General features: G+C 31.5%; 1 protein-coding gene across 6 annotated transcripts in view; it reads right to left on the reverse strand.

Moving 5' to 3' along the window:
- The window catches only part of wnd (Mitogen-activated protein kinase kinase kinase 13 wallenda), a 289,172-nt gene that overhangs the window by 75,733 nt on the left and 185,743 nt on the right, over positions 1 to 27,696 (reverse strand). Inside the window, exon 1 of one of the 6 annotated variants that reach the window (XM_075373962.1) lies at positions 9,416 to 9,434. The exons of the other annotated variants lie outside the window; for them this stretch is intronic. The gene's annotated coding sequence lies outside the window, so the exon portion shown is untranslated. Of the gene's footprint in view, positions 1 to 9,415; positions 9,435 to 27,696 lie in introns of those variants that run through there. 6 annotated transcript variants of the gene reach the window in all.

Below are 27,696 nucleotides of genomic sequence, written 5' to 3' on the forward strand. Positions count from 1 at the left end.
AACGTAATTTTTTTTTACTATTAGAGGTTAGTAATTATTAATAAATCAATATATTTAAATTAAAGAAAAAAAAAGTTAAAAAAGGGAGATGAAGTCTGATTCGAACGATGTCCTTCCTCTTATAAGATCCAAATATTTCATTAATTAAAATTTCATTATATAACTCTGGAACGAATATTATGATATATTGTTGAAAAGCTCTCAACGAAAGCTTATTACTGCAGCAAAGAAAAAGTCCAAAATCCCAATTATTTTGAATCTTGGGATATTTTGGACACTTTTGGTCCAGCCAACTGCAATCAAATGGGAGGTACACAACTAGTAACATCTCGTTGTGTACCTCCCATTTGATCCAGATGATTTTGGATTTAGGGCTTTAACAGCCCTAAATCCAAAATTTCAACATCCTACGGCTAATAGTTTTTGAGTTATGAGAGATACACACGTACGTACAAACGTCACCGCGAAACTAGTCAAAATGGATATTTACGTTGAAATCTGAAAACCGAAATTTTTCGCGATCGCAATACTTTTACTTCATACAAGGAAGTAAAAAATGTAAGATAAGTTGAATAAAACAAAGAAAAGTTAGGAGAATTAGAATTTTATTTGGAAACAGTACACTAGACCAAAGTGCATTATACTTACCAGTTTATAATAAATGTTCAAAAATTAACCCACCATTTTCAACAGATTTCTTGGCACACTTCTGTACTGTTTTTGTTGCTCTTTTTAGAACATCAGGGTGTCCTTAAGTTGTTCAATGACTCTAATCTAATTACAGTAGAGTGCCGCTTAGGACCAGATCCTAAAATTACCTCCAGAACCCATCCCATACGAGAAAATCACCCATAATTATAAGTTTTCTGCCTACTCTGTACGGAAAGGGAGCGCGTCATGGTGATAAGCTTATAAGCAGACCGTTCCGTCACTGAAAATTCCTTAGGATCGGAACGCAGTTCCAAAATTAACGTAAAACACGAATATCAGTCACATTATTATTGTAATAAATAGAAGGGTATTACACCCTCCGACATCTTTGCGTTCTCCGAAAGACAGTTTAGTACAATGTGCGATAAACACCAGTACGGTTTGGGGTAAATGCGATCAAGTGTGCGAGAGTATTCGGTAACAAACAAGAGAAAATTGCGTCATTTGTGTTCCATTTTGGACAGTGGTTAAGAAAGAGAAGCTACTCGATGAGTTCTTTGTAAACAGGGGACAAAGTGATATTATTCATTCATAAAGTGTAAGCTAATTTCGTAAACAATAAAAGTGGATAATTCTTGCATAAAGTGAACTGTTGATTTTGTGATTTTTTCTTGTTATAACTTCATGTTAATTCTGTATTAACAATTGTAAGGTCTATACTAAATCAGGTTTGTACTTCGACTTTATAGTTCACATATTTTGTACATTATAAATTATTTATTATTTAGAGTAATGGATTGTATTTGTAAGAAATTTTGACGTATGTTATATCTCAACATTCTTGTCGAACCGCGAACACGCAACAATATAAATATATGTATTATTTCATGTTAAAAAAGTATGCCATAAATAATTTTTCAACAGTTAAACATAGTAAAGTGAAATTGAACAAACCGTTCTACCAAGAAACGATCTATTTTTTGGTATGAGACAATAAAATAATAAGCATCCATACAGGAACAATTCAAAGAATTTAAATGAAGAGAGTAGGGTTGTAACATATTACATTAAAGGGCACTGAAAAATAAAATGTTAATTTTGGTGTGAAAAACTTCGGGCTTAAACCCTAACCAAAATGTTTTTCACAACTAATTTTAAAAATGATCTACAGTCCTGTTACATAACTGCATGACAGTGAAACAATAAAAAAAATAAAATTTAGCAAATGTTCTTACCTCAAAAAATATATAATTCAGCATGAGATCGCTGCGTGGGAATAATTATACTGAAAAATAGATCGTTTTGAGGAAGAAGCACTGGCTAAATATATTTTTTTGAACACTTCACTGTTTAGCAGTTAATTAATAGGTACTAAAAACCAATTTGGAAATCAGGTGTAAAAAATATTTTTTTTCTTTACATTACCCTTTAAAATGATATCACAACTTTACCCTTTCCATTTAAACATTTGGGATGCCCCCTTCCGGTGCTTCGGGTTGGGTGGTCTTTTACCGAAAAATATATTCTTTCGAGGTTGAGCGTTTATTAAATTTCCTTTTTCTATGTTTAACCATTGAAAAGTTATTTAAAAGTTACCATACTCTTCGTTAATACGCGCGCGCGCGCGCACGTGCACTCTCTCTCTCTCTCTCTCTCTCTGTATATATATATATATATATATATATATATATATATATATATATATATATAAACAATTTCATGACAAAAATTCTGTAAAAACATTGTTAAATATAATATTTTATATTCCATAATCCAAAGGTTTTAATCTTTTAATCATTTATAGATTTTGTTGGCTAGATAATTTTACACTTGTTTAATAGATGTATTATTATTTTGTTTAAAAACATAAAATGTTAAATTAAACTGAAAGTTACATTATGAATTAATTTCAATTAAAATAAATTGAATAAAAATGAAGCTACCTATTGTAACGGGTACTGTGATTCGACTTCCGGAGAGTTTCGAAATATCTTCACGTTTCACACCCCGTAGACCCCAAAACCACCGTCAGTTCAAAATGTATATACATATACATTTATATATATATTTCACTTTCCTGTGGGCAAGATAACTGTCGTAATTTTGCGCCAATCGCTTTCAAATCGATATATAAAATATAACGACCCAAAACCTCGGTCGAGTTCGTTAATGGGAATAATCGGACCACGGGGGTGGAAATGGGGAGGGCTTTTTCGAAAAAACAAAATATTACTGTAACTTTCTTATTAAGTAAAAATCTAATTCGTTTAGTTCCTACTATTCTTTGGATAAGAGCCTAAAATTTATACAAGTAAAGTTTTTTGATATCACCAACCATTGGCCCAGGGGGGGGAAAATGGAGTTTCGAAGACAAAACAGTGAAACCTCCCTTAATAGGCACAGTATCGAATCGGTTTAAAGTGTTCGAAGTCTTCTAAATATTACTTAAAAGTTTTGTTTGAAACAATTTTTGATATGACAAACCCTTACGGCAAGGGATGGCAAAAATGTTGCTGGAATTGTAAGAAGATTTATGCTAAACATGTGAAACTTATTTTCACATGAAACCATTGTCGTATTGAGTAAATTTGAAGTTTTTCTTATTTTTAAAGTGGAAATCTTTTTTATCCCCTACTTAGCGCCGGTGAAATCTACCTCCGCCTTCCGGCGTGCCGAAAGTGATTTTTTTTATTTGAACTTGATTTTTAATTTTTTAATATAATTTCTTTTCAATAAAAATAAAAAAAATCCTGCGATGAAATAAACCGGAAGCTAACAATCCTGAAGCTAGCTATTGAAATTTCTAAATGTTTTTCTTTTCTTTTTTTGAATACATGATGAAATAATAAATTCAAATCTAATAATTATGTAGGAATAATATTTATACTTTAATAGACACAAATTCACATACAAAAATTTGTCTTCAAAATGTTCAAAACATATATTTATAGTTTGAAATTTCATTTGATATTCTGGAGCAAATTAGCCTATTATCTCAATTTTTATTTATAACGATCAAATTTTCTTTATGGTTTTCCAGGAGTCACTCAAGAATAATCGAACGGTTAAAAAAAAAAAATTGCAAGATGAAATCTTACATCCTTTAAATTAAAAAAATACAGAGGCCCTTGCTCCTCCTTTTGGATGATGTACAAATACATTTTTTATCTACTCGTTCAAAATACACTGTATACTAAAAAAAACCTGTTACTCAATTCATGTTTATAATATGTATAAAAATTCTATAGAATTTTGTTTTCTTTTTTGTTAATTTTTAAACAGGAACCTATTACTTCTCTCGGAAAAATGCTATTTTAAATTTACATGTTGGAGAAAGTATTGTAGGATGAAAACTTCAAGAAAATAAAATTTTAAATAAATTATGTATTCTTCTGAATTCTTTAATCAGAGTACAATGTAAAGAAATTTTTTACAGGAGAAAACATTTTTACTTTTAGAAAAATACTTTGAATAAACAAAGGACTAACATTTTTTTAAGAATAAATAAATAAAAAATAAAAACTGGAACATATTTTTATTCTTTTATCGAAGAATATTTTATATTTATTCTTAATTAAAATTTCTTTAAAAATTCAAAATGAAATACGTTTGTATTTAAAAAACAAAAAACAAATGAAAGTAGAAGACAATAGATAAATAACGGGCATGAATAAAGTAATTAGTTACATTCGTTGTATCTAATTAACTCAACGAACCATAAACCCGTTATTATCTTTTTAAAAATTCGGTTTATATAATTCATATATTTCGAATCATAGATTACAAATATTTTTAAAAAAATACTTCAATGACGGAATCATTATCTTTGTATACAATTACTATTATAAATTTAATCAAAATAATTAATTTATACTTTGCGCTTAAAATATCTTATATTATATTATATTAATAATTTCCCCGCTTTACTCATTTATAATATTCTTTTGCTCTACGTTTAAATGTGGAAAATTTAGAATAAAAACATAAAAAAAAAAAAGTTAAATATGTACACCATCCACGAGAGATTGATATGTTAAACAAACTTGTCTATATTTATATCCTTTAACTGTGTTTTCTAATTTTAATTTCTTTATATATAAAATCTAATAAAGCAGAAATCTCTACGAAAGCACTAAATTAGAGGAAAAGAATATTGTAATAAAGCAGTAAACTGGAAAAATTAATTTTCATAAATAATTATACTTCTTTCCTAGATGCAATATTTGCTAGCCTATTTATTAACGTTGAAAAGAAAAAGCTACAAAAAAAAGGAAGAAAAACTTTCTCTACAAGCTAAATATTTCGTCACATTTCGAATAGTAAAGAAAAAAATCCATTTTGGCACGCCGAAAGGAGGAGGTAGATTTCACCGGTGCTAAGTAGCGGATAAAAAAACCTCTCCACCTTAGAGTTAATAAAAACTTCAAATTTACTCGATACGACAATTGTTGCATGTGAAAAAAATTTTCACATATTCATCATACGACAAGCTCCATCTTCTAACAATTCCAGCAACATTTTGGTCATCCCTTGCCGTACGGGTTGGTCATATGAAGAATTGTTTCAGACAAAAGTTTTAGGTAATGATTACAGGACTAACGACCACTTAAAACCGATTCGATGCTGTGCCTATTAAAGGAGGTATAATTCTTTTTTGTCCTCGAAACCCCGTTTTTTCAACCCCCTGAGCCAAAGGTTGGTGATATAAAAAAATTTACTTAGATAAGTTTTAGGCCCTTATGCAAAAATAGTAGAAAGTTTAAACGAATTCGATATTTTACTCAATTTCTGTTGTTTTTTTTTTTTAAAAAAAGCCCCCTATTTTCACCTCCCATATTCCGATGGCCGTTAACAAACTCGACCGAGATTTTTGGACGAGTTATCTTTAAGGAATAATTTGAAAATGATTGGGGTAAAATTACGGCTGTATCGTGTCCACAAGAAAGTGAAACATATATATATATATATATACTTTTGAACTGACGGTGGTTTTGGGGTCTGGGGGATGTGAAACGCGAAGATATGTCGAAATTTTCCGAAAGTCGAATCATGGTACTCATTACAATAGGTAGCTTTCTTATGCAATCTACTTAAAACTGGCCACAGTGGCGCGAACGGTATGGTCTCGGCTTTTCATCCGGAGGTTCCCGGTTCGAATCCCGATCAGGTATGATATTTTTAAAATGCTAAAAAATTGTCATTTTATTTAATTCTCTGAAACAAATAAAGTAAGCTCCGTTAATAAAATAATTAAACCTTAACAACAAAAACATATGGTGGGGGTATAGCTCGCTAGTATTCAAATGATTAAAAGTAATTTTTTTAAATTCTATTAAAGCCTACATCTATATCTTAAGAGATAAAGATAAATGTAAAAAAAATTACGTTGAAGCTATTATAAAATATGATTACTGACCTTGAGTTATTATGATTTAACCCATAATTACTCAAGGACTGAATTTTAACATTGTGTTAAAAATGGAAAGTTTTGTTAATAAAACTACTGATTTTCTTCTCTTCGTTTATTCATTTTTTAGAAAAATAAATCAATTAGTTATATAAAGTATACAACACAAATAAAATAACAATTTTGTAGCGCGTTTATATAAAGTATACAACAAATTATTTTTTTAAATTCTTTACAATTTTAAAAATCCTGAAAAAACAATTTTTTTATTCGAAAATATTTATTTACTAATCCTACCGACCTCCATGGAAGAACGGTAACGCCTACGCCTTTCATCCTGAAAGGCTGAGTTCAAATCTAGATCAGGTTTTTAATTTTTCGCCCTTTACAAATTAATTTTTCATCATAAAAAAGGAGCGAAGAGAAGGGAAAATCCTGCTGAGAAATCCTACTGTTGTTGAACTGAAGTAAATAAATAAATATAAAGTTTAAAAAAAAAAATAAATAACTTCAGAAAAAGTTAGGAGGTTCTGAATTCAATCAGTATATACTTTTTTGTTTGTATATAGAAACCTCAAACCTTTTAAACAAACACACTGATTTTGATGATTTTTTTGTTGTAAATTTTCACTTTTCATTTTTTTTTACACAAAAAAATTCCAAAAATAATCCTGCAAAATATTATTCAGCGTTCCCCCAAAATTTTGAAAGTGATTATCCTTAACGTTCCCCGACTATTTTCAGAATTTTCCCTGACTAAATTAAACATGATATATACCCGTAGATGTAGTCTAACGATATTTTTACAAACAATGTTCAAAATAGCTCAAAATAAATTATGATTTTTCGTAATTTTTTTTAGCATTGACGATTTAGAACATTCTACTTCTTAGAGCATGTTCCTCCTTAATAAAACTCTCCTTAATTCATTTCTCCTCGATAAAACTTTTGTCTGTGTAGAGTGAAAGTAAGATAAAGAAAAATATCCCAGTGGCATTTCTAATGAAATAGTAGCCGCATAAAGTCGGCAAAATCATGATTGAATCAAATGCTAAACATGTTTTTAAATTTAGAAAAGCCTAGAGAACGAGACAAGAATCGTAAGAAACGAAAAAAATGCTCTCCAAAAGCTGGACATTTAGTCAGACTGATTGTGTATGGATTTGGATTTTATGAAACCACTAGAAATTAATGTTAATATTTTAGGGTTATAAATTGAAAAATAAGTTTTTAATGTTCAAAAAGACACTGAAATATCCAAATTCGATCTCAAACAAACACTTATGTACATTTTAAACTTGAGTCAGATGTATAATTTAAAAAAAGAGTTTCTACGACATTTTCTCTGTTTTTTTCGATGATTGAAGCCTCTTCGTTAAGCGTGAAAAATACATAAGCAGAAACCTCTGCTTATCTTTTAGTAATGTTTCTGCTCAAATAAAATTTTCAAGCTTTCCCTGAAATTTTACAAATTTGAATAGATTTCCCTGACTTTTTTCTTCCTATTTAATCTCCGGGAATTACCGCCAGGTATTACTTCAAAGGATGAATGAAGATGATATATGAGTGTAAGTGAAGTATAGTCTTGTATAATCTCAGGTCGACCATTTCTGAGATGTGTAGTTAATTGAAACACAACCACCAAAGAACACCGGTATCCACGATCTAGTATTCAAATCCGTATAAAAGTAACTGGCTTTACTAGGATTTGAACCTTATAACCCTCGACTTCGAAATTAGCTGATTTGCGAAGACGCGTTCACCACTATACAAACTCGGCGGGGCGATTTCCCTGAGTTATGGTGACTTTTCAAAACCTTCCCTGACTAAATCGAAATTCCGTGACTTTCAAATACCTGAGGGTATTCTATTATTTAACATAATTTAACGGCAGATTTTTTTATTATCCCTAATGTGTAGGTTGCAATCTGTTCAATTAGTGAACAATACGCAACCCCCTATTCGTGCCAATTAGGTGAGGATGATATGTGTGACACATTAAATGAAGTTTACACTTGTCCAGATTCTGGCCAACCGTACCTGATATTTGGTTAATTGATCCCCAACCATCAAAGTACACTGGTATCCACTGTCTAGTATCATATCCATATAAAAATTATTCACTAGGATTTGAAACCTCAGAACCCTCACATTCGAAAATCAGCTGTAATACCTATTTGCGACGACGATTTACCATTAGATACAGTTCTAATAATCATGAAACCACGATATCATATTAAACTTACTCGTTTCTACGTTATTCTTAGCAGATTAAAAAAACTCTTACGGCAAATTACATATAAAAATCGTGAAATTAACTCAGTTTTGTAATAGTACTTTTTTAAAAGGTCGACTGCTACACTTAAAACAGCAATACCCGACTACATTGCTACAAATGTTTTCCTTTCCAATCTATATATTTTCTATCCAAAATTGTATTTTTACCCACGAAGGAACGGAGACGGTATATGCGTCTAGGGTAAGAGGTTGTTGCGCGCGCGCATATGTGTCTGTTTCCATTTTCCTCAAAAACTACTGGACCGATTTCGATGTAGTTTTTGGAATACATAGGTATCGCTTCAGAGCAGATTCTTAAATTAGTTTGACGGTTATAGGCCACCAAAGGGCGCTGCAAATAGATGTGTTTCTTCAAAACGGCTTCGTGGGTTTTTAAACGTTTTAATTTTAACATTTGGTACTTTAAATTCTATTTAATTATAATAAAAAAGGCAAAGATTTGGTTCTCGCACCATTTCAGTGAGCGATAGACAGATTGATTCTTAAAAAAAAAATATAATTTCATGAATTAAACGGACATTTACCTTACTTACAACGCAATAAAGAAAAAAACCTATTTCAGTCATCTGAAATAACGAAATCTAACAATGTAGTCTTGTGCGCATGGAAAAGACTTTAAATCCAATTTTTTTTATATCGCTCACGCTCAACTTTTTATTTTATTTATAACTTTGTAGTAATAATATAATCTAATTCTAAAGGAACTCTGACATGGGAAAAGTAAAATAATTGTAATGAAAATAGCAGTTTTTAGAAATATTTAAAAAAGATTTATGTGAACTGTTTACAAGTTTTTTATGTATATTTTTTTCGATCTAATAATGATTTTAAAAAAAAACCCAAGTATATATGCATAACACATCCCTGACACTGGAACGTATGACTTATTTGTCGATCTAACAAAATTATTCTACAAATTAAATTTATTTTGTACAACTCCGCTATTATTTTTATAATAATAATAATAATGATGTAAAATATTTAATAATTGGGAAATAGCTTAGTAATTTTTTAATGAAAGAAAGAAGCTAAGCTTATAAACAAGTTAACTAACTATACCTTTAGAATCGTCGTTATTTGATCTGCTGCAGTGTGACGTTTTCGTCCTAAAAAAATGAGACGCAATATCGACGCTGAGCAGGTAGATGTTACTACTACAATGAGAACATCAAAACGTGCCTCAAAGCCCAGTTGCACATATAACTGAGACCGAGAATCGAGTCTCATAGCAGTCAACCTGTTAAAAGTTCCATAACTTTCTAAAATTTTTAATAATAAAAGAATTGAAAAGAGTCTAAAAATAAATAATTTCTAATCTTTTTTGACAGCCGTTTCAATATATTATTATTAGAGACCGGATTAATTGCAACATAAAAAGCTTGAAATATGCATGAAAAGTGTCAAAATATACAAACTTATAATAAAAAAATATTAATTTTAATTTTTTTATTTCTAAATCAGCATACAATAAGTAAGTAACTGAATAACACATCGATAAATTCGATAATGAACAATTATTTAACATTTTGTTACTTTTGTAAACATAAACAATCAGAGGTACGGGTTCCGCGGCTGCTAAGTGCGCTCTAAGAGCCGTGCAGCTAATAGGTTTGGCCGGCTACAAAGTAAGATTTCATTTATTAACAAGGTACCCTACCGAAAAATATTGTAAATATAGCGAAATTATGCATCATCACTATATTTTAAGGAAATGTGCAATAACATAAGAACGGGCTTAATATGCAAATGAATATAATCCGGTCTCTAATTATTATTTTTTTTATTCCTATTTCAGCTTTCATTATATAGGAACTTTCTATAATGAATTATGTATTTTAACAACATTATTATGAATTCTTACATAATTTCAATTAACAACAAGGAAAAAAGTTTGAAAAGGAAATAAAATTTCCTGTTAAATAGGGTGGAACCTTTCTTCATTATTTATCAGAAAAGCAAATATAGTGGTGGTAGCATCGCATTGGTCTGAACGGCTGTTTCGCTCCTACACAATGTGAGCAATAATCTTTCTTAACAAATCCTCGAAATTCTCAGAAGTTTTAATAAAAATTATTCTCTTTTCTAAAACCAGCGGAAATATTTTTAAAAAATCAATTAAAAAAAAAAGTAGATAAGATTCTGTACTTAAATATACTAAATATTATTTTTTTATTATATAATTTATTTGTTGACGAAATATGAAATAATTTAAATTGAAACAAAAAATTTAATACTTTACATTAGTAATTTATCATAATTATTAAAGTATTGGTTCTAATATATTTGAATTACGGAAAAAATAATAAAATTTAATATAGGGTAAACCGTAATGTTTTCAATGAAACTGAATCTGCCCATCTTCGTGGCAGAATGGTAACGTCTCGGTCTTTCATCCGGGGGATCCCGGGTTCGTCTTCCGATCAGATCATGCATTTTTCATTCGCTACAAAATTCCATTTCCATATTCCCACATATTAGCTTCTCTTGCTGCTTCTAAACTGAATTAATTCATCAAGAAAAGAAAAAGAAACCGGCGGTTCGTAAAATATATCTCTTCAAAGACGAGTTTTTTCTTCGTGACGACGACTAACAGCAATAAAAATGAAAATATAAATAGCGATCTACTCTAATGGTAAATAATTGTATACAAATATTTAAACATGAAATACAATAAAAATATATGACTAATAACACAAATATTATATAAATACATAAATCGTGCAGCATGAATTAAATAAACATAATTTCTTTACGGTAGACTGATGTAAACTATTTTCAATAATAAAGTTTTACTGCAACAGACTTGCAGACTGAAAGTAAATATCTTAAATCAAGCTGTTGTTGACATTTTATCTGTGTATTTTTTATGAATTATGTGCAAATATTTTTCCTGACTTTTACAAAAATTTTTCTGGTTAGTACGTATAATTATAATGCGTAAAGTTTTTACGCATTATAATTTACCGTATAATTTTATGCATTATAAAAGTTTACAATTTACAATTTAATAAATGATCTTGTCAAATTTTGAAGCTCACCTGCAGTCTCAAAAATTTAAATCAATAATTATACGTAATATACTCCAACGAGTGGATAAAGATCACAGTGTTAATCTATACGTACAGTCACCTCCTGGGGGTTGCTTTTTATACAGAGTGATTTTTTAGTCCTGTTACCCAATTTTAAATGTAATTTAAGAAAGGGAAATTTAGGTGAAATAAAAAAATGTATTTGTTACTTACAAAAGTTATTACTTACATAATTGTTAAAGAATATGCTCAAAATGCCCACCCCTTGCGGTTATACACGCACGGACTCTTTTCAGCATATTAGCAGAAACCTTTTTAAGAGTTGCATTGGAAATATTCGTGATTAAATCTGTAATATTGACATTAAGTTCATCGATAATGTGAGGATTGCTTTTGAAGGCCTCGGACTTAATATAGCCCCACAAAAAGTAGTCAGATGTGAGGTCTGGGGATCTTGGAAGCCATAAGTCCTTGCTTATTATTCGATCATCAAAGAGCTCTTGCAGAAAATCCACGGTTTCTCGAGACGTGTGGCATGTAGCGCCGTCTTGCTGAAACCAGCAATACCGTTCTTGAGGTTCCAGGAGGGGCACAAATTGGCGCACAATATTCCTGTATACTCACCATTTACTGTCTGTTCGAAGAATATGGGTCCGACTATACGACGACGAGATATCGCACACCACACACCAAGTTTTTCAGGAAGCAAAGATTTGTCTTGTAAAGCGTTAGGATTTTCAGCCGCCCAAATTCGACAGTTTTGACTGTTCGCATAACCATCGAGATGGATCCAAGCTTCATCACTAAAGAGCACTGTGTTTAAAAATTCGATTCCGTTATCGTTTACGACAGACCTAAACCGACGGCAATATTGCAATCGCTTAAAATCTGGAGGCTGAAAATCTTGGACTAATCGTACGCGATACGGATACAATTTCAATTTTTTAGCGGCTTTCTGAACACTCAAATATGACAAACCGACTTGCGTGGAAAGTTTTCGTAAAATTTTCCGTGGAGAATTGAGCAATCTTGTTTTCACTTTCTCTAAAACGTCATCTGTCAAGCGAGTCGGTCGACCGCTACGTATTCTGTCGCAAACACTACCTGTCTCTCGAAATCGGTTTGCTAGCCTAGAAATTGACATTTCTTCTGGCGGAGGAACACCAACAAATTTAATTTGAAATGATTCTTTTACACTCGCGTACGATTTCGTAGCAAAATATCGTTCAAGAATGAAAACTTGTTCTATGGTAAAAGACATTCTGTTCGTAACACGACCTAAAACGGCAAAAAAGTTTACACAGCTCAAGGAGAATCAACTCACACTGCCGTATCTATACCGGTTGAGTAGCACTACCAACTTCTTGTCACAAAACAAAATTTCCCTTTCTTAGAAAAAAATTACCAGACATTAACAATTGGGTAACAGGACTAAAAGATCACTCTGTATAAAACTTAACTTTTGGTAATTATTAACTTTGTTGTGCAAAGGGCACTAGGAAAGTTTTTCAATAGGATTTTTTTTTTTTGTATAATTTTAAAAAATAATTTCCACCACACATTATACACTTCTTCATCCTTCAAAATCACTTCTCACCCTGCCATGTTTTGTCGGAAATCTGGACACAAACATCGTCTGAAGCCCTTAGGAGGTCAACATCGCTCGTAAAACGCCTCCCTTTCAGTCTGTTCTTCACTATGGAGAACAGCGCTAAATCACATGGAGCGAGGTCAAGACTTTAGAGAGTGTGACCTAACAGTTTTATTACAGTGCTCGCAAAATACTCCGAGCAAACTTTGGAGCGGTGCCCTGAAGAGTTACCGTGATGAAGAAACCACATTTATTCTTGAGTTCCTGAGAGCTTCGATAACTTTAGGCAAGCATTCCTCGGTAAACCACTTCCCTTTAAGTGTCTTCTGGATTTCCAACACAACTCGCTCCTCTATAACTCCTCTCACGTTAAAAAATACGGTCACCATTCTCTTCTTCACCGATTTGGATTTCGATCAGTCACGGGAATCTGCTCATCTTCGAATACCCACACTTTGTTCTGAGCCTCGGTCGGGACGTCATAATAACTCAGCCAAGTTACGTCACCTGCTACGATACTGTTTACCTATGTAAAATATATATCTACGTAAAATAGGAAAATCTATCTATGGAGATTTTCCTTTTTCAAACTTTTTCAGCATTTCACGGCACCATGAAACACGACATGCCATCTAATCGTGGTTCGTTAAAACAATTATAAAATATTTTATAAACAATAATAAATAACAATTAAATAAGTGAAAACAATTATAATAAACCAATAAAAAACAATAAATACAACTATAAAGAAAAACAATTAAAAATAAATTCATGTATTACCGATAGCTTTTGATTATGTTCTGTAATAGAATCTACGTAATTTATATGCATTCCTTTTTACTTTTCCGACGAAAATAGCTAGAATAACTATACTAAAGGGGAAAAGTATGGTATCACACCAAAAATGGGGTATCGAGTTTATTGCAAATCTTTACATTTTAAGGTCCAACTATTTCATCGAGACGAAAAAATATTTGTATATACTCGTATGTATGCACCTATGCGTATAGCCACTGCTTTTGGCCTTGTATCTCAGGACTGACCTAACTGATTTTTTCAAATTTGTCAACGAAGAGTGTCGTTATTTTTTTTCCTATTAAAAAATATTAGTTTAAAATACAGTACAAAATTTTATTGCGTTATCTCCAACCGTTCTTGAAAAATAATTTTTTTCTTAAAAACACAAAATGGCAGACAAACAGAAAAATATGCGTTTTCGGACCTATGTTCGCTGGATATTTTTTCTTCAGTATGTTAAGCAAAATCACTTCCTAGAGTTTGAACTCACCTTTTAAGGACACTCTGTATATGTATAAGATTTTTTCGTCCATTCTATCAGGCGCAAATCTTCACGATTTTGACAAAACTTTGTGGGTAACGTGAAATCCTATTCAGAATATAGCCGAATTTATTTGACCGACTTATTCGTTATTTTATTTTATTTATGACACTGCTGAATTAAATCATGAACTTTAATGCTTTCATGAAACTACAGCTCCATTTAAGAACTCATCAATTATTAAGCTGATTATTTTAAAATGTATAATAAACATTATTTTAAAATTATAACAATAATACAGACCAAAAACGCAAAATAATTAGCTTAATATTTAAAATTAAGAAAAATTAGAAAAAAATGTCTTAGAAAATGCTTTGGTAAAACGTACTTTCAATAAAATTGTATGTGCTGCGATCTAGCGTATTTAATTTATACTTAAATGGAGCTATAGATTTCATGAAACATTAACAAGTGCACGATTTAATTTAGTGGTGACAACGGAGAATATCCTTTTCTCGATCTAAGTCAAAAACAACTCAACCAATCTTCATCAAATTTTCGCACGCGCAACTTCATATACACTACTACAGCATAACTTAATTTCAATGAAACTGATCTAGTAGTTTTGAAGATTTTCGAGCCACAAAATTGTACAAATAGACTTTTATATATATATATATAATCCTATTTAAGTCTGCGCTAAACTAAGGATAAATTAAATTATTTTTAATTGACAAAACCCAAAATTTATAATTAAAAAAGTAATTAAAAAATAATTTTCCTTACTTTTTAATGAAGTTTTTTAATCGTATTTTTATTTAAAATGCTTATTTTATATTTAAATTATTTCAAAAAGAAAATTTAGTAATTTTATAAATATATTTTTTTCAAACCCGTTAAGCTCATTTACTTAAATGTCAAAATATCGAAAAATTATAACCGGTGTAAGAATATTTACTTCAAATTAAATGAAAAAAATCTATTTTTATAAATAAAATCTTACAAAAAATATTTATGTCGAATAACACATGACCATATCATCTATTTTAAACTACGTGAAATAATAACTTTGTTTTTCCTGTTTAGCCTCCGGTAATTACCTTTCAAATAATACTTCAGAGGATGATATGTATGAGTGTAAATGAAGTGTAGTCTTGTACATTCTCAGTTCGACCGTTCCTGAGATGTGTGATTAATTAAAACCCAACCACCAAAGAACACCGGTATCCACGATCTAGTATTCAAATCCGTGTAAAAATAACCGGCTTTACTAGGACTTGAATTCTGAGACTCTCGACTTCCAAATCAGCTGATTTGGGAAGACGCGTTAACCACTAGACCAACCCGGTGGGTTATGAAATAATAACTGTTCATCTGTTACCGTACTGTATATTCTAAATCAATATTTTGTTCGTTGAGAGAAAATGAAGCGAAATCGCATACAAAAACTTTATCGAAATCCTTAAAATTTCACCTTATTTAAAGATAATATTTAAATTAAAGAGAAAAGTTAGAAAATTAAAGAGTATAGCAAATTGATCATTTTAAGCCAGCACTAATATAGAATCTTTAAAACAGAATTAATATAATTTTAAGCATCTTTATCCAGAAGCAAAAAGAAAAAAAAGGAAGCATGAGATAACTGAAAAATTAACCGACCTACATTTGTTGATAAGAAACAAGTTTAATGCTTTTAAACAAATATTTGTACTTTAAAATATTTTATAAATTAATAAGTGCTATAAATAAATAATACACAATAATATTCATGTTTCATTCGACTTAACTTTATAAGGTTAACGTTGGCAACATAATTGTACAATATTTTTCGAGGTCAAAAATAAAGAAATGAATATATATATTAAATACTAAAAAAATTATACGCGGATAAAAAATATATATATATAGAGAGAGATTTGACATTTGATTTTTTTAACATTAATTAATAGTAACTTGGTAATTACTCAATCATTTATTAAAAATTAGATAATTTTTAGAAAATTTAAAAAAGTAAAATTTAATTTTTCTTTTGAATTATGAAAGACGTACTACAGTTACAAACAAAAATAATTCATTCTATTTACTTGCATTAAGTTAATTTTAAGTACACATTTCTAATTGTTCTACTTTATTTTGTATATAATTCAGATTGAGATTATAACGGTAATATTTTTTAAAATATTATAAAATTTTAATTAGTTCCAATTATTATTGTTATTATTGAAATCGGTGCATTCTTTGAATATATAATGACTTTTACCAAAGTTATTTAAATATTATTAACTTTAAATAAGGTGAAATTTTAATACTGCTTTTAACTTTCCATTTAATTTTTTTTTATATATATTTATAGTTAGATAAATTACAAAGTTAAAAACATAATTTTAGGTTAAACATGTGCGTTTTTAAAAATAAATAATTAATTTAAATGTCACGTAGCATTGAAAATAATTAGTGCATTATCACATAATTATTAATTGTTTTTCATAGTAAATATAATTTTAGACGCAAAAAATAAAGCATTTTTTTTTTAAATTATTTTTTCCCCGATTAGAAAATAAAAAAAATAATTATAAATATACATATACATATGTACAAAGTGAGTCAAAAGTATGGATACCCCTCAACAACTTTAACACCGTTCCAGATAGAATACTGTCTCAGGAACGGTAGACCTGAGACTGTACAGTACTACACTTCATTTACATTCATACATGTCATCCTCTGAAGTAATACCTTACGGTGATTCCGGAGGCTAAACAAAAAAAGAAAGAAAGGTAGAATACTGTAACGTTTTAGGATGAAGTATCGGTAAACTACTTTACCTTTTGACGAGAAATAGAATTCAACCCCTTCTTGAGGGGGTCCCAGGGGTAGCAACTCAAATATTTTAAATGGTAACACCCTTTGTGCGGTAGATGATTTTAAAGGTCTCTTTAAGATAAGAAAAACGGTATTATTTAAAAAGTTAATTTTATTACTCATGGCCCGTCGGTAACAATATATAATTTAACAACATTTATTAATAGAAACTATGTTCAGCGCTTTTGGAGATTACTACTCCACCCTCAGTAAGAATGATAATATACTTTATAAATGTTTACTTCACCTATCAATAATTGTAATGAAATAAATTTAACAACTGATGTTAACTAACAATTGTTATGTAGATAACTAGAAACCGTATTATATGCAAAATAAAACGCTTGAAATATGCAACTTTAAAAAATAAAAAAATAGTAAATTTTTTATTTATTTCAAAATCAACGTACAATAACTTCAATAATTAACAATTATTTAACATTTTGTTACTTTTGTAAACGTAAACAATCAGGTACTGTTCTAAATGTTCGATAGTAAGATTGTGTCTTCGATCACTCAAAATATTTTTAAAAGTGGAAAAAAATCGTTCCACATTCACCGAGGTAACCGGGCAGTATTTGAATTTGGGTGCTAAGTTAGTACTAATTGTTTCTGGCAAAAATTCACCCATCTCATTAATAAAACTATCAATTTGACACAAAGATTCAAAGCCTAGGTTCTTGTTCAAAATGTTTTCAAACTTTTCTTTAAGTTTACACCTCTGGCAATGCGGAGTTCATTTGGCGGATTTTATTCATTAACCGAATAGATTCAGTCAACGCTAAACCTTGAGTTTCAAGCTTTTTAATAGTGACAGGTATGTGGAAAAAATGAACGCTAATCACAGCTATGTTTTTTTTTTTGTACTAGAATCGTTAAATACTTCCTTGGACTGACAAAACTGCCATAGCCTCTACACTATCAAAGTCGTTTACTACACCTTTAATACTCTCGAAATGTTCATTGTAAAACAGTACAGCTTCAATCCACGTTCTCCATCGAGTTACCACTGGTTCGGGAGGTAAAGACACATTTGGCAGTGTTTATTTATAGGCCTTATTGCAAGCAGGTGCCTTAAGAAACACTTTCTTTGTCGATGAAATCAGTTTATTTACATTCTCAAACGTGGATCGTACTTCTTGAGCGAATCGATGTACTCCGTGAGCAAAGCACGTCAGATGAATCAAATTGGGATGAAATACTTGGAGGACTATGGCTGCCTTGATCGTATAGGGATCAGCATCTGAAAGAAATATAAACACTCTTTCAGCTGCAGATGATTCAGGAAATATTTTTTTAAATACACTCGTTCACAAATCTGGCGATCGTAGAATGATTTGTCTTTTCAAGGTCTTTGTAGGCCCGGACATAGGAAGAAGAAGGCTCTAGTTTTAATGCACCGATAGTTAAATTCGCAATATAACGGCCACAACTGTCGGTAGTTTCGTCAGCTGAAATTCAAATAATGCTATCCTTGAGTTCACTGCGTATTTCTTCCAGAACATGCTGGTAAATTCTTGGTATGTAATCTTTACGCAATGTTGATTCATCTGGTGTATTTAGATTCGAACAATATGTTCGCAGAAAATCTTTGAAGGTAGGATTTGTAAGTTTGTGAAGAGGAATATTACTTGTAAGCAATGCTTCACATAAATCCATGTTAGTAGTTTTTTTTTTATCTTTGGAAGTGAAATTACTGCTACTTGCCGCTTTTATAAGTCGTTATCGTAGGCCTTTCTTTTGTAATCCTGCGATATGAAGATTTGTCTTGACACGCTGGTCTATCTGAAACATTTTTTCACACGAAATATTTTTCTCGCAAACTCGACAATATAAAGCATTTCCGTTGTACGTAAATGTTCCAGGATAGTCAGATATCTACGAAGAGAGGCACTTTTTTCGGGAGGCATGCTACACGTTAAACTTTGCTCAAATAAATAAAAAAACTAAACTAATGATTGCATTAGTTGGAGTGCGTCAACAATAACTTGGTAATTTAATTGCCTAGTGGGAGGAGTCCTGCAGTAGGCGTGCGCGACGCAGAACGGTATCGTCCGTCTTTATCTCGCGTGAATCTGTGTTTTATTTTGTCTGATAATAATATTATCCTACCAAAACCAGATACGCGCAGTTGCTAAGTGCGCTTTAAGTGCCGAGCGCCTAATAGGTTTGGCCGGCTACAACGTAAGATTTAATTTATTAACTAGGTACCTTAACGAAAAATATTGTAAATACAGCGAAAATATGCATCACTAGATTTTAAGGAAAATACGCAATAACCGGTGGCAACGGGCTTTATATGCAAATGCATATGCAAATATGCGAATGCATATAATCCGGTCTCTATACATAACAATTATGACCTTCTTACTGCCATGACTTTATTTTAACTCCTTGACTATCAATTGTTATATTTATTTTTTACATTTATTTCGCTAAAATTATTGATACGTGAAGTAAACATTTACGAAGTATATTATCATCGTTCCTGAAAATGCAGTAGTAATCTCCGAAAACGCTTGAAAATATTTTCTACTAATGAATGCTGTAAGTGGATAATGTAATTACATAATATTTAAATAAAAAGTTGCTACGATGTCTGTACGCAAAATTGCGGAGGAATAACGTTTGGAATTTGAAAATAACTAATTTACCTAGTCTCATAATAAAATTAAATAAAACGAAATTAAACTAAATTTAAAGAAAATATATATATATATATATATATATATATATATATATATATATATATATATATATATATATATATATTTTAACACAAAAAATTGTTTTTGTTCCAATTTAATGAGTAAACAAATAAAAATATTGTCACCTTGGTTTCATTACCACTGTTACAAAAATGAAACTTACTTCATTGTTGTGTAATATTCTATTTAGAGTGTTTCATTACTGCGCTGTTAGTTTCTTATGAGAATTTATTGTGATTGGTTGGCTAACTGATTTTGTCTACTTTTACCGCATTTATAAACCACTTTCGTTATTTACATCTTTTTTATTTTTTATTTTTTTGTAATTGTTTTTTACTGAATTAAATTTTCAGTGCTACCTGCTAACAATGTTATCAACATGTCGCTTAGTGAGCAGGGTCATACATTTAATGATAAAGGACTTTGGTGATAGAGGTAGGTCGTAAAATGAAATTTGTGAATCTTTCAATGCAACATGTAATAATCGTAACCCTATTTCAAAAGGTACAGTGTCAAAAACCATCAAACGATTTGAAGAAACAGGGACAATTAATAACTGGGAAACTAAGGAAGCCTAAATCTGCAAGAAATAAAAACAAATCGTAAAAGATTATGCAAGAATTATTGAGAATCCTCATTCCTCGATTCCAACAACAGCACGAGAACGTAACATTAGCCAAATTTCAGTGATTAGAACATTAAAAAGTGAAAATTTCATACCTTTAAAAATTCGTCCGGTGCAAGAACTTAATGAAGATGACTACCATCGAAGACTTTTAACATATTTTATATTTTTTCCCCGATACAATGTGGTGTACATTCCATTTCTCAATTTCACAGAAGATATGAAAAAAGATCAAGTTTTAAAAACGAGGTCCATTTTTCACCGGTACTTTTCAAGCTTGTTACCGAAGCTCTAAAAAACACGACGTAGTGTCATTAGGATTATGGCAGCAATTTCCTGACTTCTCTGCTTCTTATCTATATTACAGAGTTTATTTACCTATTACATTCTGGATTTAAGAAAGCCCCAGAGGAAAAATCACATATTTTGAGATCTGGAGAACGAGCAGTCTTTACAGTGATAGATTAGGCGCCCAGTAAATTTCAAATAATCCACGGCGATGGTAGCTGTATGGCCATTTGTTCCATGTTGCTGGTTCAAAACTCGAACAATGCGTCTCCTTCGAGCAACTTCAAGCATCAGGAAATTTTGAAGCATGGAGAAGCAGGGATTAGTTTCCACCGCACGCCTAACGTGCTCGGTGTCTTGGCTGACCTTGGTCTTTCAGTTGGCTTACTTTATAAGGATAAACCAGGTCTATTACAGGTGTTTCAGACTGACTACAGCTACACGCCGACAAGGACACTTTTTAAGGCGTCCTGGTCCCCCCCAAACCCATCCTAGATAATAGAAAACTTCCTAGAAGAAAATGAAAACTTGCTGTTTCTTGCTTTTCGTTGTATACAGAACACGCAAGGCGATTGCTGCATCGTTGCATACGTGAATGCGTATGCATTCACGTAGTTATGGTTTGTAATTATTTACAACATAAAATACGATAAGGCACACCAAAGAAGAAAGCAGAAAGAACGACGTCCCACTTCATCAACCGCATCGATGCAAGACGAAAATGGCGAGAGCGAAGAAGAAACTACAAAACCAAATTCGCCGACCGTCGTTTTTTCTCCAACTTACAAACCTATAGTTAGCACATGAGACTCCCTCCGACGAAGGAAGGACATTGCACACTCCAGTAACTAGGGTCCCATCAGGTGCATTCCTGCTAAACGAAAGGCGCAAGAACCGACAGCCCTTCAGCGGACAAACTGAAGAGGAACTGCCTGGAAGAAAGACGAAAATACATTGCTAGTCTCCCAAAGATGGCCGAAGTAATGATATTTGAAATTGATCGGTAAGGATCGGAACGCAACCCACAATTCTGTCCATAAACAAAACAAATAATATAACCGACATTAAATAAATCAATACCCCTCTGATAATAAGGGTGACTTTCTAAGAAAATGCGCAGAGTGTCTACAGCATTTTAGCGGCTCTGTCACGTTTATATTTTGATCATAATGTTCAACGGGCATGAAACAAGCACAATTGAGAACACGCTATACTGACAATTGTCGGCAGAAATCGACAAGTTTCAACATGCTTGCTAACCAGAATAGGTATTCAAGTTAGCCAGGCTCCACGGCAAGAACTTGAAGATATAAAGGTAAAGTTCGAATAATAAACGTACCGCTTTGTAAGATTTCAATTTAGATATGTTTTTTCAAGTTTTAAATGTAATAATTTGGTCTCTTTGACTTATAGAGATATAATTTCCCCAGGTCAATTTTTTCGAGTTATCCACTATTTTTTTTTTAAATATGTTTTCTCAAAGGAAACGAAAAAAATCCGTTATCAAAAATTTAATGTTATCAACATCCAGTTATCGAGGTCGACTGTATGTATGTATATAATTTTTATTATTTAATTTTTTACCAAAACCATCGAGTTAGTTATCTATTTTTATTTTAAATTATTTCTCTAATTATTTTTTATAGAAAATTTTTCTGGTAGTTTTATGGATAAGTAATTCCTTCCTGTTAAATTAAGGGTAAAGTATATTTAAATTACACGGTCTATAAAGGCGATAAGAAGGTTGTTTTTAATTTGTTTGGCGGCATCATTAACCTAGTATTGAATTGTAACAGTGTAATAATGTACAACAGAATGATGTCATTATGGTGATGAAAGTTATACCACGCGAACGTCAAAGAAATTAATATTGCATTATTATGTATAAATTAATAAAATTTTGCATTAATTTGTATTATAGATGTAAAAAGTTGATTGAAAAAACAAACTATAAAACAGTAGAAAGAATGTGCTTTATATTACAATTGTTAACAGTCTCCTTAATTATTTTTATTTTGTATTTTTAATCGAAAGAATGTTTCTTATATTTTTTTACTTTTCTTACGAATGGTCTTTTAATATAACTACTCAAACACTGTTAAAAAAGTAAAAGTAAAGATAAATAGAATGACTTTTAAAAAATATTTATAAAGAAGGAAAATGTATTATTTATAATTATATTTTTATTAATAACGTATCCATTAGAATTTATAATATGTGGATAAATTAAATATTTAATTATTAAAAATCATTTTTATTTCAATAATTTCGAACTAAATTCATTTGAAAAGATCCTTTGCTAATATTGTTAAACTTCTATTTTTGTTTTCACCAGTCGTCTAATAAATCATCTACTGTCTTTCTTACCTTTAATAAATATTCGAACTGTATTTTTAACATACAAAATTATCACGGAACCCTACTTGTATACTCTGTATGTATGTATATATAAATATATATATGATATATATATATATATATATATATATATGTTAAGTTCGTTTGTGTACGGCTTCAAAAACTCAAAATGTTCTGCACCGATTGAGCTCAAATTTTAGCACGATATATAACCCGCATCAAAGATTGTTTTCATCTATTTTTAATTTGGAAATGTAAACAAAGGAAACCAATCAGATCAATGCAAGATGGCCGCTGTCAAACACAACAACCAAATTTCTTTGAATTATATTTAACAGCTAAAATATCTGTATTTTATTTTTAAAAAAAACAAAAAAAAAACACCAAAACAAAAAGAAAAGCCACCAAGAAGGACAACCGCAGTTGGTGATGATATGAATGATTTATAGCGTATGAAAATGCCATGCCTGACGGGATTCCAACTCGGAACCACCGGATTAAAGTCCGAGACGTTACCACTCGCGCCACGGAGGCCGGCAAACATATTCGTTAGGAGCCGAATAAAAACACGACTTACCAATATGGCGTTGTGTCAAACCAATTTTATACGGACTATAATTACTTTTAATACGCAAAACCCTTTGCAATGATTGAACATTAACTTAAACCTCTTCAAACATTATTCTTTTTGAACTAAGCCGCATTTTGATATCATTGTTTTTTCTATAACACGGCTGGAATTCTTTTCGTTTAATGATAAGAAGCGTTGTCGAAGACAATAATCGAATTCTCTTCCAAAGAACATAATACACCGCTAAACTATTTCTAAATAATTCAAATTCGTGTAATTTTTTATGAATCGCGTTTTTATCAAAATCTCACCTTTTTCTCAATTGACCTGCGGGGTTTTGTTTTCTTTGGATACCGTAATTCAATAGTAGATACATACTCGAGAATCACGTTGTACACTGAAGCAGCACAACTTCTACTTACGTTAGCAGTTTATTAACATCTGAAATCAACGCCGTTTGATTATTCTGTAATTTGTAAGCATTACTCTGCTTTTGTAAGCATTTAAAATGATGTGTTTTTTCGCACGACTTGCTTTTTTCACAGCCCACAAATCTTTATACATAAAAATGTTAAGTTCGTTTGTGTACGCTTCAAAAACTCAAAATGTTCTGCACAAATTGAGCTCAAATTTTAGCACGATATATAACCCGCATCAAAGATTGTTTATATTTATTTTTCGCATCAGTCACATACCCGCGACCGCGAGAAAACAGTTTTTTTAACGGTCAGTTGTGTACCAGTGACCGTGCCATCTGCCGGAAGCGAGGGGAACACTCGCCATACTAGCTAACGACAACCGCAGTCACATGCGAAACAATACCTGTTCCCAATTACATTGTTTATTAACAAAAAAAAAAAAAAAAAAAAAAAAACGTATCCACTTGCATCTGATTCAGATTATTATACAATCTGAATTAAATATTCACTTTAATCGAGGTACTTTTGTGTGATCGTGTCGTGATTGAGCTGCGCCTTTCACCAAGCTCTGAATTTATTAGAAACGACCAACAGTGGGATATATGTATTAATGACGCGTGCAACACTGCACATCCAAACCAAATTCGCGCATTATTCGCAATTATATTGACCGCTTGCTTCCCTTCATCTCCCACAGAGTTATGGGAAAGATATCGATCGCATATGGCTGAGGATATTTTGCATAGAGTACGCCTAGAAAATACCAATATGACCATGGAATTTACAGGAGGCATTTACAACGAAGCATCGATAAATATTGAAGACAAGTGCTTAGCTATTGCAAATAAAGTTCTTAGTCAATTGGGAATGCCAGCACCCACCCGAGCTGCGATTGCTTCATTTGATGTGGATTTACGCCGTGAACAGAGTTACACCATTGATGATCTTCAGTCATATGTCCAGTCAAACATTCCCAAATTAACGCGTGAACAGAAAGGCATTTATGATCGCATAATGCAAATGATAAATGACGGAGTTGGGGGGGGACCTTCTTCTTGGATGCGCCAGGAGGATCTGGGAAAACATTAGATTGATTCTAGCAACGGTTCGATCAAAGAATGACAATTATCCTGTTGCGGAATATTAATCAGCCAAAACTCTGCAACGGCACGCGACTTGCAGTTAAGAAATTGATGAATAACGTAGTGGAAGCAACGATTTTAACGGGGCCTTTCAAATGTGAAAAGATGTCCTCATTCCTCGAATACCCATAATCCCGACCGATACACCATTTTAATTTAAAAGATTGCAATTCCCAATTCGATTGGCATTTGCAATCACAATCAATAAAGCTCAAGGTCAATCTTTAGAATTGTGTGGTTTAGATTTAGATGCGAATTGCTTCTCACATGGGCAACTGTATGTTGCGTGTTCCCGAGTCGGTAAACCGACTCGGGATAGTAGATAGCCTTTATATCTACGCAGACAGTGGAAAAACAAAAAAAAATTGTATATCCACAAGTATTGCAAAATTAAACTTCTATGAAACGTAGGCTTTGTTTTGTTTCTCATTTCTCATCCATGCAACCACAATGTGCCACAGCGAAGCGTGGCGGGTAGAGCTAGTACATATATATATATATAATGTGTACTTTGCAATCTGTTCAACTAGTGAAGAACAAGCAACTCCTTCACCACAACCCAATATGATTTGGAAAATATGAGAAAATATACAACATGAGAAAATATGAGTCTTGTATAGACTCATGCCAACATCCGTCAGAAGTATGGTTACTTGAATCCTAACCACCAAAGTTCACCGGTGTAGTATTCAAATTCGTATAAAAGAAACTAACATTTACTAGGATTTGAAACTCAGAGAACCTTCGACTTCGAAAATCAGTTGTAAAAAAACTGATATGTGACGAGTTTACCACTAAACCCGCTCGGTGGATTTAATTTATTTAAAAAAAAAATTTGGCTTGTCGAAAATCGCATTATTTTCTTTAGTTCTATCTATCCAACACTGATGTAAATGATAAAAAATCAATGAATATATTTTTCGTAGAAATCAACGCAATCTGTATTTAAAAATACAAATTTAAATATACGGTGTAACAAATTTTGCTTTACTTCCATAACTTAATAACCCATTCGAGAAAAAATTCCCACCCATTACTGAGGATCACCATCCTCACGCCTCATTAAATGGCGTGTTAAGATATCCACACGAACTTTAAATCACTAATTTAGACCTCTCATAGAAGGTAATATATTTCTTTAGGATCATGGAAGAGTAACTAGATCTGGCGACAATATTTTTCAGAGCTAGATTTTGGTGGGAGGGAACTTACCTTCTTCGTAGATATTGGTGGTAATAAAATAAGCCAACAGTAGTGCAAAACCAAAAACAACGTTCTCAAATAGTCGAGCATGAGGGATTTTTGTTTATTTCTAAAGCTGTTACCATTGGTTTAATGTGAACGAATGAAAAAAATATATTACTGGCAATTCGGCAACTACGTTTGGGGAAATTCTAGCTGGTAAGAGCTAGAATTTCTATTAATGAACTCTGAATAATATGAAAATGTGATGTACACATCATTTCGTTTTATGTAGATTTCATAAGAAAGCTACCTATTTTAATGGGTACCATGATTCGACTTCCAAAAAATTTCGAAATATCTTCCCGTTTCACATCCCCCAGACCGTAAAACCACCGTCAATTCAAAATGTTATATACATATATATTTCACTTTCTTGTGGACACGATAACTGTCGTAATTTTGCGCCAATCACTTTCAAATTGATACATAAAATATAATGACCCAAAATCTCGGTCGAATTCTTTAAAGGGTAAAATCAGACCGTGGGGATTGAAATGGGGGGGAGGCTTTTTCGAAAAAAGCAAAATATCGTTGTAACTTTCTTATTAAGTAAAATATCGAATTCGTTTAAAATTCCTACTATTCTTTGGATAAGGGCCTGAACTTATCAAACTAAAGTTGTTGGCTATCACCAACCATTGGCTCACAGAGTTGAAAAAATGGGGTTTCGAAGACAAAAAATAATCATACCTCCCGTAATAGGCACAGCATCGAATCGATTTAAAGTGGTCGTGAGTCGCAAAACATTACCTAAAACTTTTGTGTGAAACAATTTTTTATATGACCAACCCTTACGGCAAGGGATGACCAAAACAAAAACCAAATCGCTTTAACTTTCTTATTAAGTAAAATATCGAATTTGTTTAAAGTTCCTACTATTCTTTTGATAAGGGCCTAAAACTTATAAAAGTAAATTTTTTTGATATCACCAACCGTTGGCTCAGGGAGTTGAAAAAATGAGATTCTCAGACAAAAAAAGAATCATACCTCTCTTAATAGGCACAGTATCGGATCGGGTTAAAGGAATCGTTAGTTCTCTAAACATACTTCGGTCTGAAACAATTTTTGATATGACCAACCCGAACGGCAAGCGATGACAAAAATGTTGCTGGAATTGTAAAAAGATGGGGCTTGTCGTATGCTAAACATGTGAAACTTGTTTCACACGCAACCATTGTTGTATTTAGTAAATTTTATGTTATTCTTAACTTTAAGATGAAAAT

The sequence above is a fragment of the Lycorma delicatula genome, chromosome 8 (assembly GCF_047948215.1).
Source record: "Lycorma delicatula isolate Av1 chromosome 8, ASM4794821v1, whole genome shotgun sequence".
Lineage (NCBI taxonomy): Eukaryota > Metazoa > Arthropoda > Insecta > Hemiptera > Fulgoridae > Lycorma > Lycorma delicatula.